Source organism: Anolis sagrei, chromosome 6, assembly GCF_037176765.1.
Source record: "Anolis sagrei isolate rAnoSag1 chromosome 6, rAnoSag1.mat, whole genome shotgun sequence".
Lineage (NCBI taxonomy): Eukaryota > Metazoa > Chordata > Lepidosauria > Squamata > Dactyloidae > Anolis > Anolis sagrei.
Window position 1 is genome coordinate 6,123,384 of NC_090026.1, and position 13,253 is coordinate 6,136,636.

Sequence of the window (13,253 nt, forward strand, 5' to 3'; positions counted from 1 at the left end):
GTGTCTTCTGTCGAAATTTGGTGTCAATTTGTCCAGTGGTTTTTGAGTTCTGTTTGGTGGGCATTGGCCTTGAGTTTTGGAGTTGTAGTTCACCTACATTCAGAGAGCACTGTGGATAATGATAGATCTGGACCAAATTTGGCACAAAGAGCCAATATGCTCAAATTTCAATACTGGTGGGGTTGGAGGTATATTGATTTTGTAATTTGGGAGTTGTAGTTGTTGGGATTTGTGGTTCACCTACCACCAACGATTGAATTGAACCAAACAGCACGCAGAACTTCCATGATCAACAGGAAATACTGGAAGGGTTTGGTGGGCATTGGACTTGAGTTTTGGAGTTGTAGTTCACCTACATCCAGAGAGCACTGTGGACAATGATAGATCTGGACCAAATTTGGCACAAAGAGCCAATATGCTCAAATTTCAATACTGGTGGAGTTGGGGTATATTGATTTTGTCATTTGGGAGTTGTAGTAGTTGGGATTTGTAGTTCACCTGCAACCAACAATTGAATTGAACAGAACTTCCATGATCAACAGGTAGGCCTTGACTTTGAGTTTTGGAGTTGTAATTCACCTACATCCAGAGAGTACTGTGGACGTTAACAATGATAGATCTGGACCAAACTTGGCATGAACACTCAATATGGCCAAATGTGTACATTGGTGGAGTTTGGGGAAAATAGACCTTGACATTTGGGAGTTGTAGTTGCTGGGATTTATAGTTCACCTACAAACAAAGAGCATTCTGAACCCTACCAATGATAGAATTGGGCCAAACTTCCCACACAGAACCTCCATGACCAACAGAAAATACTGGGAGGGTTTGGTGGGCATTGACCTTGGGTTTTGGAGCTGTAGTTCACCTACTTATAGAGAGTACTGAGGACTCAAGCAATAATGGATCTGGACCAAACTTGGCACGGATACTCAATATGCCCAAATGTGAACGCTGGTGGAGTTTGGGGGAAATAGACCTTGATACTTGGGAGTTGTAGTTTCTGGGCTCCCGACTCCCAGGGTTCCTGACTCCCAGGTCTTTTTCCCCGTCTCTTAATTAGTTATGATATTCTGGAATATTTATTTCTCCTTTGTTTTTTTGAAGGATAAGGATACATTAATTTTAGTATAGTGGCTTCATAAGAATATTGTGTTGTTTTTTGTTTGTTTGGGGAGTAACTGAAGGAGCTCTGTTACTACAATAGTCCAGGGAAGAGGATGGCAGCTGCCTAGCAAAGAATTCTAAATATGCTTCTCACAAAAATGCAAATCCAAGGATTTGCCCAGATGTCTCCATAGCACTTCACACGGTATCGAAACTGTGCAGTGAATGCATACTTGGAGTGAGATGTGGCAATCACTTAGCCTTCCTGAAGTCGTTGGATTGCAATTCCCAGAATTACCCTTAGCAGGGTAATGAGGACTGCTGGATGTTGGAGTCCAATAATATTTATAGAGCTGCAGATGCACCTGGAAAGGGTCCAGTGAAATAAACCTTTTGGGGAAATGTTGACCAGCTCTGAATATATACTTTTCTAGATCTGATCTTCTTTTCTTTTGGTACTGATTATAGATCAAACATGGGCAAACTTGGGTCCTCCAGGTGTTTTGGACTCCAACTCCCACAATTCCTAACAGCCGGTAGGCTGTTAGGAATTGTGGGAGTTGGAGTCCAAAACACCTGGAGGACCCAAGTTTGCCCATGCCTATGATAGATTGTTCATGTTGGCAGTAGTGGTGGTCTAAGCCAGGCATGGGCAAACCCTAACCCTAACCCTAACCCAAATCCTCCAGGTGTTTTGGATTCCCAACTCCCACAATTCCTACTGGCTGCTAGGAATTGTGGGAGTTGGAGTCCAAAACACCTGGAGGACCCAAGTTTGCCCATGCCTATGACAGATTGTTCATGTTGGCAGTAGTGGTGGTCTAAGCCAGGCATGGGCAAACCCTAACCCTAACCCTAACCCAAATCCTCCAGGTGTTTTGGATTCCCAACTCCCACGATTCCTACTGGTTGTTAGGAATTGTGGGAGTTGGAGTGCAAAACAACTGGAGGACCCAAGTTTGCCCATGCCTATGATAGATTGTTCATGTTGGCAGTAGTGGTGGTCTAAGCCAGGCATGGGCAAACCCTAACCCTAACCCAAATCCTCCAGGTGTTTTGGATTCCCAACTCCCACAATTCCTACTCGCTGTTAGGAATTGTGGGAGTTGGAGTCCAAAACACCTGGAGAACCCAAGTTTGCCCATGCCTATGATAGATTATTGATGATGGCAGTAGTGGTGGTCTAAACCAGGCATGGGCAAACTTAGGTCCTCCAGGCATTTTGGACTCCAACTCCCACAATTCCTACTGGCCGTTAAGAATTGTGGGAGTTGGAGTCCAAAACACCTGGAGAACCCAAGTTTGCCCATGCCTATGATAGATTATTGATGATGGCAGTAGTGGTGGTCTAAACTAGGCATGGGCAAACTTAGGTCCTCCAGGTGTTTTGGACTCCAACTCCCGCAATTCCTACTGGCCGTTAAGAATTGTGGGAGTTGGAGTCCAAAACACCTGGAGGACCCAAGTTTGCCTATGCCTATGATAGATGATTCATGTTGGCAGTAGTGGTGGTCTAAACCAGGCATGGGCAAACTTGGGTCCTCCAAGTGTTTTGGACTCCAACTCCCACAATTCCTAACAGCCTACCAGCTGTTAGGAATTGTGGAAGTTGGAGTCCAAAATACCTGGAGGGCCAATGTTTGCCCATGCCTGTGGTAGATGATTGATGATGGTGGTAGTGGTGTTGATGATAAGAACAATAACAAGAACGACAACATAAAGCATGCATAGACAGATATCAGAGAGGTCATTCAAAAGGATTCTTTTGGAAAGAAGATGGAGTAAAATTGCAGGCTGTCCATCAGAATAAGTTATGGAGCCATGTGGGACTGTAGGACAGGGATACATAGTAAGTTGAGGACACTGCAAAGAATATAGTGCTCGATAAGAAAGGTCAGATTTGCAAGAAGCCATCTTATGCGTCGGATCTTTTCCCGTCCAAATTGAAAGGAAGAACTGGGCTCTGATCCAGGAGACAATCCCAGTGCAGGACACAGAGGTTGGCAATCCAAAAGAGTGCCTTTCAGCCATACAGAACTCTGCAACACATCACCACGTTCTACAATAGTAACTCTCTCTCTTTTCTTTCCCCCCAGCCAGCCAGCCACCCACCCATTGCCTCTCCTCCTCCTCCTCCTCCTCCCCGGAAATGTCTGTCGTTGCCAAAAAAACTGGCAGGGATCCACGGTTGTTGTGGTCCAGATGGCGGAATTAGTACGTGGCCGTGGGGTTGCTTGTCCTTTTCCACCTCTCGCACATGCGGCTCACAATCCTGGCTCAAAAATGCACCCAGACACCTTAAATCCACTCTCCAATCTAACCACCTGTCTTGTTCAGCACACATCCACAACCCCAAGCCATCTCCCCTGCACACAGCTCGGCTTTTCCCCCTTCGTTGACGTTCGCAGACTCTTCTTTTTCCCCTGCTGTCCACCTGCTCCTGCCTCTTGGATGCCCCACTCCTCCTTTCCTTCCTCCAAAAAGCTTCTCATTGCCTTCTCCTTCCATCCCAGCCCCATCCGAACCCCATAGTTCTCAGTCTGGCTGCTCATGTTCGTCCTACGGTTTACACCTGTCTGCACACTCCTTTTTCTCCTTGTTTGCAGACCATCCTTTCCATGCCAGCCCTGAAAAGCAACCCATCTGAACCCAACACTCCTCAGTCTCACCGCTCACGTTGCCCTGCTTTCGTCCCACCGCTTGCACCTGTCTGCGCACTCCTTCTTCCCCTTGTTTGTCGACCTTCCTGTCCACACCAGTCCTCAAAAACAATCCATCTGAACCTCACATTTCTCAGTCTCACCGCTCACGTTTGTCCCTCTTCTCGCACCTGTCTGCACACTCCTTCTCCCCTTGTTTGCAGACCTTCCTTTCCATACCAGCCCCCAGAAACAACTCATCTGAACCCCACACGTTTCAGTCTCGCCGCTCATGTCCATCCCACTGCATGCACCTGTCTGCACACTCGTTCCTCCCCTTGTTTGCAGACCATCCTTTCCATGCCGGCCCTCAAAAACAACCCATATGAACCCCACATTCCTCAGTCTCACCGCTCACGTTGCTCTGCTTTCGTCCCACTGCTTGCACCTGTCTGCACACTCCTTCCCCTTGTTTGCCGACCTTCCTATCCACACCAGTCCTCAAAAACAACCCATCTCAACCCCACAGTTCTCAGTCTCGCTGCTCACGTTTGTCCCACTGCTTGCCCCTGTCTGCACACTCCTTCTTCGCATGTTTGAAGACTGTCCTTTCCACACCAGCCCTCAAAAACAACCCATCTGAACCCCACACTTTTTCAGTCTCGCTGCTCACATTCATCCCACTGCTTGCCCCTATCTGCACACCACTCCTTCCCCTTGTTTGCAGACCTTCCTTTCCATACCAGCCCCCCAAAAACAACACATTTGAACCCCACACTCTTCGGTCTTGCGGCTCACATTCGTCCAACTGCCTGCACCTGTCTGCATACTCGTTCTTCCCCTTGTTTGTCGACCTTCCTTTCCACGCCAGCCTTCAAAAACAGCCCCTTCCCCAGCCACACATCCACCCACCCACCCACCCAAAGAGCAGCCAAGCGCATTGCTGTTCCAGTCTCCATCTCTCTCCTGGTTTCCTTCCTTCCTGCCTGCCTGCCTTCCCCTATGTATGTGTGTGCGCCTGTGAGAGGGAGAGCCATTCCTTCTCCAGCAGTGGGCTCTCTCTCCTTCTTTCCCCGGCGCATGAGAGCATGTGAGTGAGCTGGGAACATGGAAGTCAGCCTGCCCTTTTTTTTTTTGAAGCCGGAAAGGGAGGGAGAGGAGGAGGGGGAAGAGGAGGAGGAGGAGGAGGGGGAGGAGGTATGTCTGGGCTTGGGGAAGGGGGGGCTGGGAGGGGGTTGGGCACAGAACACAACCCTCATTTCTTTGTTTGAGTAGAGACTGAAGGGGGGGGGGGCCCAAGCGAGCTAAGGCAAGCCAGCCAGCCAGCCATCGAGTGTGGAAGGGAGTTTAGTGGAGAGAAAGCTCACAACGCCGCCGAATCCTGTGGATTTATCTTAGTTGGCACTAAAGTCCGCTCCCCAAAAAAGCAGCAAGATTGGCCATATTTTTTTTTCTTGCAAATTTTCATATTTTGGTGCCCTTTTTGGATTTTTTTTCTTTCTTTTTTTTCCTTCATCGTCTTTTCCTTGTTGGGTTTTTAATTATTTTTATTTTTTTGGAAAATTTACATTTTTTCTCCTCTCTTTCTGCCTCTTTCTCTCTCAATTCTTCCCTCAGCCGAGCGAGGGGAGACCCTGACGAGCGGAGCCCCATTGCCCCCTAATCTTAGCAGTTCCCTTTCCTGCAGGTAACGTTTGGCTTTGGCTCGGCACCCCTTTTCCCCCCAAATCTTTCTTTCTCTCCTTTCTCCACCCCCTTGATGTCTGTCTGGTTCCCTTCCTTTTTTGTATTTCTTGGAACAGTTTGGGGGATTTCGCCTTTGACGTGTGTGTGTATGTGTGTGTGTGCCTGTGTGTGTGTAAATGTGGTGTGGTGTTGTGGGGGGGACAGGGATGGACAACAGACGACTCCCACAGCCTGTGTGTTGCTGGAAGGGGGAGAGCTGTTGTGTGTGTGTGTGTCTGGAAGGTCTTTCTGGCTGCTTTTCCTGGCTTTGTTATCTGCTGAGGAGAGAAGCGGAGGGACGGGGTGGGGGAACCCGGTCTGGCACAGGCCTGTGCCGCGGTTCGCTCACTCCCAGCCTCTGCTTTCACCTCGCATGCCACCCGAAAGAGGGACCTTTAAAAAAGGAACAGACGGCGGAGCAGCTGGCCCCAATTTCGGACGGTTTCGGACGATTTTGGATGAAGGAACTGGCGGACATTCTTCTGTTGGCAAAGCCAGCTCTACCACCACTTCTGTGGGATCTGAGCAGAGTCTCTTCACCTTGGGAAGAAGAAGAAAAGAAACCCTCAGTTGGGTCCAAACTGGACTTGCTTGACCCGTTCCGGTTGTGCCAAAGGGAGCCGAAACAAAACCCTGGGGCCAAGTCTCTGGGGTCCGGCCTAACTCCAAAGCCATCCATGGTGGAAAAATGGGTTGGAAGTCGGCAGCACCCTTTGACCACCCGAAAAACCTTGCCGCAGCTGGCCGTCTCGTCACCACCACATGGGACGTCAAATACAAAGCCAGGTCTTGGCTGGGATTGGCCTGGCCGGATCCCATTTCCACAACTACTCACTGGAGGTCGCAGAGAAAAGTTCTGGAGCGTGGGTCGAGGCACAGAACTTGCGTCCCAGACTCTTTGGCTCTTCCTTTTGGATCAGAGGTTATTGGGACATACTTCCGAACGCCGATTGACACAATTAGGTTGGAGCCGGTTGCCTCGTCTGTGTCTCATTCCGATTGTGGGTGCAGCAGCCTCCGGCACCCCACGAGCCGGCGGAAACATTGAGACAGGAGACCTGGTTTCCTTTGAAGTTGAAGACCCCAAATTCTGAGTGGGCTGTTCTTTTGTCACTGGTATAAATGGGGAGGAAAGAAGCCTTGCCTTTTATACTGAACCAATTCCTTGCAACAGGTACGAATTTGGACCAAGCCACAGCTGGACGATGCCCGAGATTGAAATGAGGGGCCAGAGCAAAACTTCAGACACCTCTTTTTGTGTATCAGCTGCCGTTGTGCCTTTTCCTGCTAAATTTTGTGCATCGTGGTAGCTTAATGTCCTGTTCAACTTTTGTGCACAGACTCCAGCTCAGCAGTGTGATCTACTATACCCACAGAACTGAACAAAATCTCTCTCCCACACACATAGACACACAGAGACTGCAAAACAAATTATTGGAGAGCCAATACTCAAGACAAATCTGGAGGAACACCGTGATTATTTAGTGTTTGGGAATGGGAGGGAGGATTGGACAAGGGGGTTGTGTTGCATTTAGGATATTTGGTTGGATACGCATTTCGGCAGAGGTGTATGCATGCAAATATTGGAGCAGTGTGCATGGTGGATGGAGTTTCTTCTGAACGGTGTTGGAAGCCGGGATTGAGTTTCGGAAGGCCGTCGGCAGCCAGGAAGGAAGTTGTGCACCGTATTGTCGAAGGCTTTCATGGCCGGAATCACTGGGTTGTTGTAGGTTTTTTCGGGCTATATGGCCATGGTCTAGAGGCATTCTCTCCTGACGTTTCGCCTGCATCTATGGCAAGCATCCTCAGAGGTAGTGAGATGAAATTGTGCACCGTTTGTGTTGAAGGGTAGATACAAATGTAATGAGGTGCCCAATGCTTTTGTCACCAGGATAAGGTCGATTTAAGGGAATGTTTTGAAATGGAGGGCATAGTGCAGGCATGGGCAAACTTTGGCCCTCGAGGTGTTTTGGACTTCAACTCCCACCATTCCTAACAGCCTCGGGCCCCTTCCTTTTCCCCCTCAGCCGCTTAAGCGGCTGAGGGGGAAAAGGAAGGGGCCCGAGGCTGTTAGGAATGGTGGGAGTTGAAGTCCAAAACACCTCGAGGGCCAAAGTTTGCCCAAAGTTTGCCCATGCCTGGTTTAGTAGGACAATAATTGTCATTCAGGATATTACTTGAATTGGCAGCTAAGGGTGAGGTGGAGCTGATACGGAAAAGTTTGAGATGTGTGAAGAGTGGGTTTGCAATATGGCATTGCTTGTACGCATTGGTTGAAGGGAAACATAGAGGTGACACTCGTGCACCCCAGCTCCTTACTCCCCCCTTTTTGCAAGGTGTAAGTGATGGAGGAGATGGAAATAATATCTTAGCAAGAGTTTGGAACTCAATCCAGGGTGAAGTTGTGGATTTTTTGAAGGTTGAAATGGCTGAGATCTACAGACAACCTGAGGATAAACACAAAAAATTGGTATTTACTAGGTTGCTGTGGGTTTTCTGGGCTGTCTGGCCATGTTCCAAAAGCATTCTCTCCTGACGTTTCGCCTACATCTATGGCAGGCATCCTCAGAGGTTGTGTGGTCTGTTGGAAACCTGGCAAGTGGGGTGTATATATCTGTGGAATGTCCAGAGTGGGAAAAAGAACTCTTGCCACATTTGTTGTTTGTCTGTTGGAAATTAGGCAAGTGGGATTTATATATCTGTGTAAAGAACTCTTGTCTGATTGAGGCAAGTGTAAATGTTGCCATTTGGCCACCTAGATTAGTATTGAATGGCCTTGCAGGTTCAAAGCCTGGCTGGTTGCTGCCCGGGGGAATCCTTTGTTGGGAGGTATTAACTGGCCCTGATTGTTTCATGTTTATATATCTGTGGAATGAACAATTGTCATGGCCATGTTCCAGAAGCATTATTTCCTGACATTTCACCCACATCTGTTGTTGGTCTGTTGGAAACTAGGCAAGTGGGATTTATATATCTGTGGAATGATGTCCAGAGTGGGAGAAAGAACTCTTGTCTGGTTGAGGCAAGTGTGAATGTTACCATTGGCCACTTTGAAGGGCCTTGCAGCTCCAAAACCTGGCTGGTTGCTGCCTGGGGGAATCCTTTGTTGGGAGGTATTAGCTGGCCCTAGTTGTTCATGTTTATATGTCTGTGGAATGAACAATTGTCCTAGTTTCCAACAGACCTGTGAGGATGCTTACCATAGATGTGGGCAAAATGTCAGGAGAGAGTGCTTCTGGAATATGGCTATACAGCCCGGAAAACTCACAGCAACCCATTGATTGTGGCCATGGATGCCTTGGACAATAGAACTGATATTTAGTTTAGAAAGGGATTAAAAAAATCAAGTGGACTTCTGAGCATAAGCAGATTGTCTTTTGTGCATTGGTGAATGATCGCAACCCAACTCGCTGTGTGTGTGTGTGTGGGGGGGGGGGGGTAGTCAGTGTCAAGATGATTTTGGATGATTGTGTACGTTTATGTGTATATATATATATGTGTGTGTATATGTGTGTGTTTATATATGTATAAATGTGTGTACAGGCATGGGCCAACTTAGGCTCTCCAGGTGTTTTGGACTTCAACTCCCACAATTCCTAGCAGCAGGAATTGTGTGAGTTGGTCCAAAACACCTGGATATGTATATGTCTGATATGTATATGTAATGTATATATAGAGAAAAAGAAACAATGGTGGAAGGGAGAGATGGCAACCAGCTTTCCAGAAGTTGCTGATGAGGTAAGGAGAATTGCTATTTATTTATCTTATCAGGAGCAAACCAAGGGTACGGTTGTAATGTATTTAAAAAACACAAAAGTTTAGAAACTTGGCATAATATTAAATATCCTTTGACCAGTAGATCTGGTGTTGCTATAAGAAGGTCCTCCATTGTGCATGTGGCAGGGCTCAGGTTGCATTGTAGTAGGTGGTCTGTGGTTTGCTCTTCTCTGCACTCACATGTCGTGGACTCAATTTGTGGCCCCATTTCTTGAGGTTGGCTCTGCATCTCGTGGTGCCAGAGCACAGTCTGTTCAGTGCATTCCAAGTCACCCAGTCTTCTGTGTGCCCAGGAGGGAGTCTCCCATTTGGTATCAGCTATGGATTGTGGTTCCGGATTTGAGCCTGCCACTTTTGGACTCTCGCTTGCTGAGGTGTTCCTACAAGTATCTCTGTAGATCTTAGAAAACTATTGCTTGAATTAAGGTGTTAGCGTGCTGATATCTGAACAGGGGGTGGGCTGGAGATGTCAATTCCTTGGTCCTTTCATTATTGGCTGCTACTTCCTTTTTGTTGGCTCTGCATCTCGTGGTGCCAGAGAACAATCTGTTCAGCGCCTTCCAAGTCACCCAGTCTTCTGTGTGCCCAGGAGGGAGTCTCTCATTTGGTATCAGCCATGGATTGAGGTTCCTGGTTTTTGCCTGCCACTTTTGGACTCTCGCTTGCTGAGGTCTCTGTAGATCTTAGAAAGATCTAAGAGATCTAAGATCTCTGTAGATCTTAGAAAACTGTTTTTTGATTTAAGGTGTTGGCGCGCTGATATCCAAATAGAGGGTGGGCCGGAGATGTCAATTCCTTGGTCCTTTCATTATTGGCTGCTACTTCCATCTTGTAGTGCCAGAGCGCAGTCTGTTCAGTGCCCTCCAAGTCACCCAGTCTTCTGTGTGCCTAGGAGGGAGTCTCTCATTTGGTATCAGCCATAGATTGAGGTTCCTGGTTTTTGCCTGCCACTTTTGGACTCTCGCTTGCTGAGGTGTTCCTACAAGTATCTCTGTAGATCTTAGAAAACTATTTCTTGATTTAAGGTGTTGGCGTGCTGATATCCGAATAGAGGGTGGGCCGGAGATGTCAGTGCCTTGGTCCTTTCATTATTGGCTGCGGATGTCCAGGGATTCAATACCTACTAAACAGTATAATTTCTCCAGTGATACTCCTGCGAGTATCTCTGTAGATCTTAGAAAATTATTTCTTGATTTAAGGAGTTGGCGTACTGATATCCAAATAGAGGGTGGCCGGAGATATCAATACCTTGGTCCTTTCATTATTGGCTGCTACTTCCTGGCGGATGTCAGGTGGTGCAATACCTGCTAATCAGTATAATTTCTCCAGTGATACTCCTGCAAATATCTCTGTAGGTCTTAGAAGTCTTGGACAGCAATGGCTCTTAGAAAGGAGAGTTCTAAGGAGAGTTGCTGCCATTGTCTTTTCCTACAAGGAAAGTCTTGTCAGATGGGTTGTTGTAGGTTTTTTCGGGCTATATGGCCATGGTCTAGAGGCATTCTCTCCTGACGTTTTGCCTGCATCTATGGCAAGCATCCTCAGATGTTTTACTCTGTACTGTAGTGTGTGCCTGGCCCTTTAAGAGTGCCCAGGTGAGACGGGCTAGGTGTGCTCTCACGAGGGTGGCATTAACCAACCGGATGATAAACGGGTCAGGCAAGGCAGCCTCTTTCAGCAGAGAAAAAAGGAGATTCGCCTTGGCCGGGTTGCAGGTGAGACAAAGCAAGGAGCTTTTCTGTTTGGATATTGTTGTTTTTGTTAAAGCATGTATTTTGTTTTTTGGTGCGAAAAGGTGTGGTAAAGGAATCTAGAAGCACCTTTAATATTGATTTTTTGGAGTGGTAACCATAAATCAGTCTCAAGGGTGCTGCAATTCCACCTCCACCGTCCTTTCCAATCCAATTGCTTGCTTATTTATGCATTTGTTGTATACCTGACTTGCTTACCATCTGTTTTGGGGAATTTTAAAGGCTAGGTCTGGCATGGGCCAACTTGGGGTCCTCCCTCCAGGTGTTTTGGACTTCCAACTCCCATGATTTTAGGAATCGTGGGAGTTGGAGTCCAAAACACCTGGAGGGAGGACCCCAAGTTGGCCAATGCCTTTGACCTCTTGTATCTGGACACTTGAGTCAATCGAGGGATCATCTGCATACCCACGTTGAGGGTGTCCAAAACACCAGGGGTTTTGGACTTCCAACTCCCACAATTGTGGGAGTTGGAGTCCAAAACACCTGGAGGGAGGACCCCAAGTTGGCCAATGCCTTTGACCTCTTGGATCTGGACACTTAAGTCAACCAAGGGATCATCTGGATACCCATGTTGCGGGTGTCCAAAACACCTGGAGGGAGGACCCCAAGTTGGCCCATGCCTTTGACCTCTTGGATCTGGACACTTAAGTCAACCAAGGGATCATCTGCATACCCACGTTGTGGGTGTCCGAAATACCTGGAGGGAGGACCCCAAGTTGGCCCATGCCTTTGACCTCTTGGATCTGGACACTTAAGTCAACCAAGGGATCATCTGCATACCCACGTTGTGGGTGTCCGAAATACCTGGAGGGAGGACCCCAAGTTGGCCCATGCCTTTGACCTCTTGGATCTGGACACTTGAGTCAACCAAGGGATCATCTGCATACCCACCTTGAGGGTGTCCAAAACACCTGGAGGAAGGACCACAAGTTGGCCAATGCCTTTGACCTCTTGGATCTGGACACTTAAGTCAACCAAGGGATCATCTGCATACCCAAGTTGAGGGTCCAAAACACCAGAGGTTTTGGACTTCCAACTCCCACAATTGTGGGAATTGGAGTCCAAAACACCTGGAGGGAGGACCCCAAGTTGGCCAATGCCTTTGACCTCTTGGATCTGGACACTTGAGTCAATCAAGGGATCATCTGCATACTCAGGTTGTGGGTGCCCAAGTTTGCCCAGGCCTGAGCAAGGTATTGTTTTGTCTTATGTTAGTCAACTTGAAGCCCTTACGTAAAGGATTAGTCTCTGCTAATTGCACCGAGCCGTGATTGTGTTGCTGACCGTGTGTGCACAGATTTGTTTACCTTCCTTGGGTGTTCACTCCTGTTCTGCAAATGTTGACAATGTGCTAGCTTCGTGGGGGGGAATGGGTGGGTGGGGGGTGTCATGCGGGGTCATAAAAGATGGTCCCTGGGTATGAATGGGGATATCCTCTCCCCCACCCCCAGCGCTGCCTTCCTGAAACCCGTATCACATGGTTTCCGAGTGGGTTGGCTCAAAGCAGCGGTGGCCGATGGGAGCCAGCACTCCTGGATTCGTTTGCATTGGCCTACTCCTAGATAGCTTTGCAGAATGAAGATACTTGCAGGTTGTGTTTTGGAAGGGGAAGGGTTTGAATTGTGGGGGTTAATGCAAAGGGGATGGTGTAAGACAGGTATTGGCAAGCTTGGGCCCTCCAGGTGTTTTGGACTTCAACTCCCACAATTCCTAACAGCCTACCGGCTGTTAGGAATTGTGGGAGTTGAAGTCCAAAACACCTGGAGGGCCCAAGTTTGCCTGTGGACAATATGTAATTTTGCTTCCCATATATTTGCATTTCTCAGCTGGGGAAAAAAAAGCACCTCCTTGTAGGAAAAGATGTGGAAATAGTGTTGAGAGCGAACCTGTGCGGATTTCCGTGTTGTACTTCCACCTGCGTTGTAGTATTGCGTGTGACTAATGAGCGGTGGGGTTTCCCCCTCCTCGGCATCGAAATGTATAATGCGTGATTCATTATCACACATTTAAGATGGACTGGGAGTAATTCTCCCTGCAAAAAATTGTGTGATATTGTGAAAGCTAGAGCGAAACGGAAAACGATTCCGTGACTACATCGGCATTACCGCAGGCATGAGCAAACTTCAACCCTCCCATCGTTCTGGGCTTCAACTTCCATAATTCCCAACAGCCGATGGGAGTTGAAGTCCAAAACCCCAAGAGGGTCACAGTTTGCCCATCCGTGCTTCCACTATAGAGTTACAACACCTTGATGTGC

General features: G+C 47.9%; 1 protein-coding gene across 9 annotated transcripts in view; it reads left to right on the forward strand.

Moving 5' to 3' along the window:
• The window catches only part of KDM6B (lysine demethylase 6B), a 195,530-nt gene that overhangs the window by 58,044 nt on the left and 124,233 nt on the right, over positions 1-13,253 (forward strand). For 2 of the 9 annotated variants that reach the window (XM_067469715.1, XM_067469714.1), the window contains exon 1: positions 4,992-5,433. The exons of 4 other annotated variants lie outside the window; for them this stretch is intronic. The gene's annotated coding sequence lies outside the window, so the exon portion shown is untranslated. Of the gene's footprint in view, positions 1-4,990; positions 5,434-5,690; positions 6,646-12,456; positions 12,588-13,253 lie in introns of those variants that run through there. 3 more of the 9 variants (XM_060779842.2, XM_067469708.1, XM_067469712.1) reach the window with 3 other exon arrangements.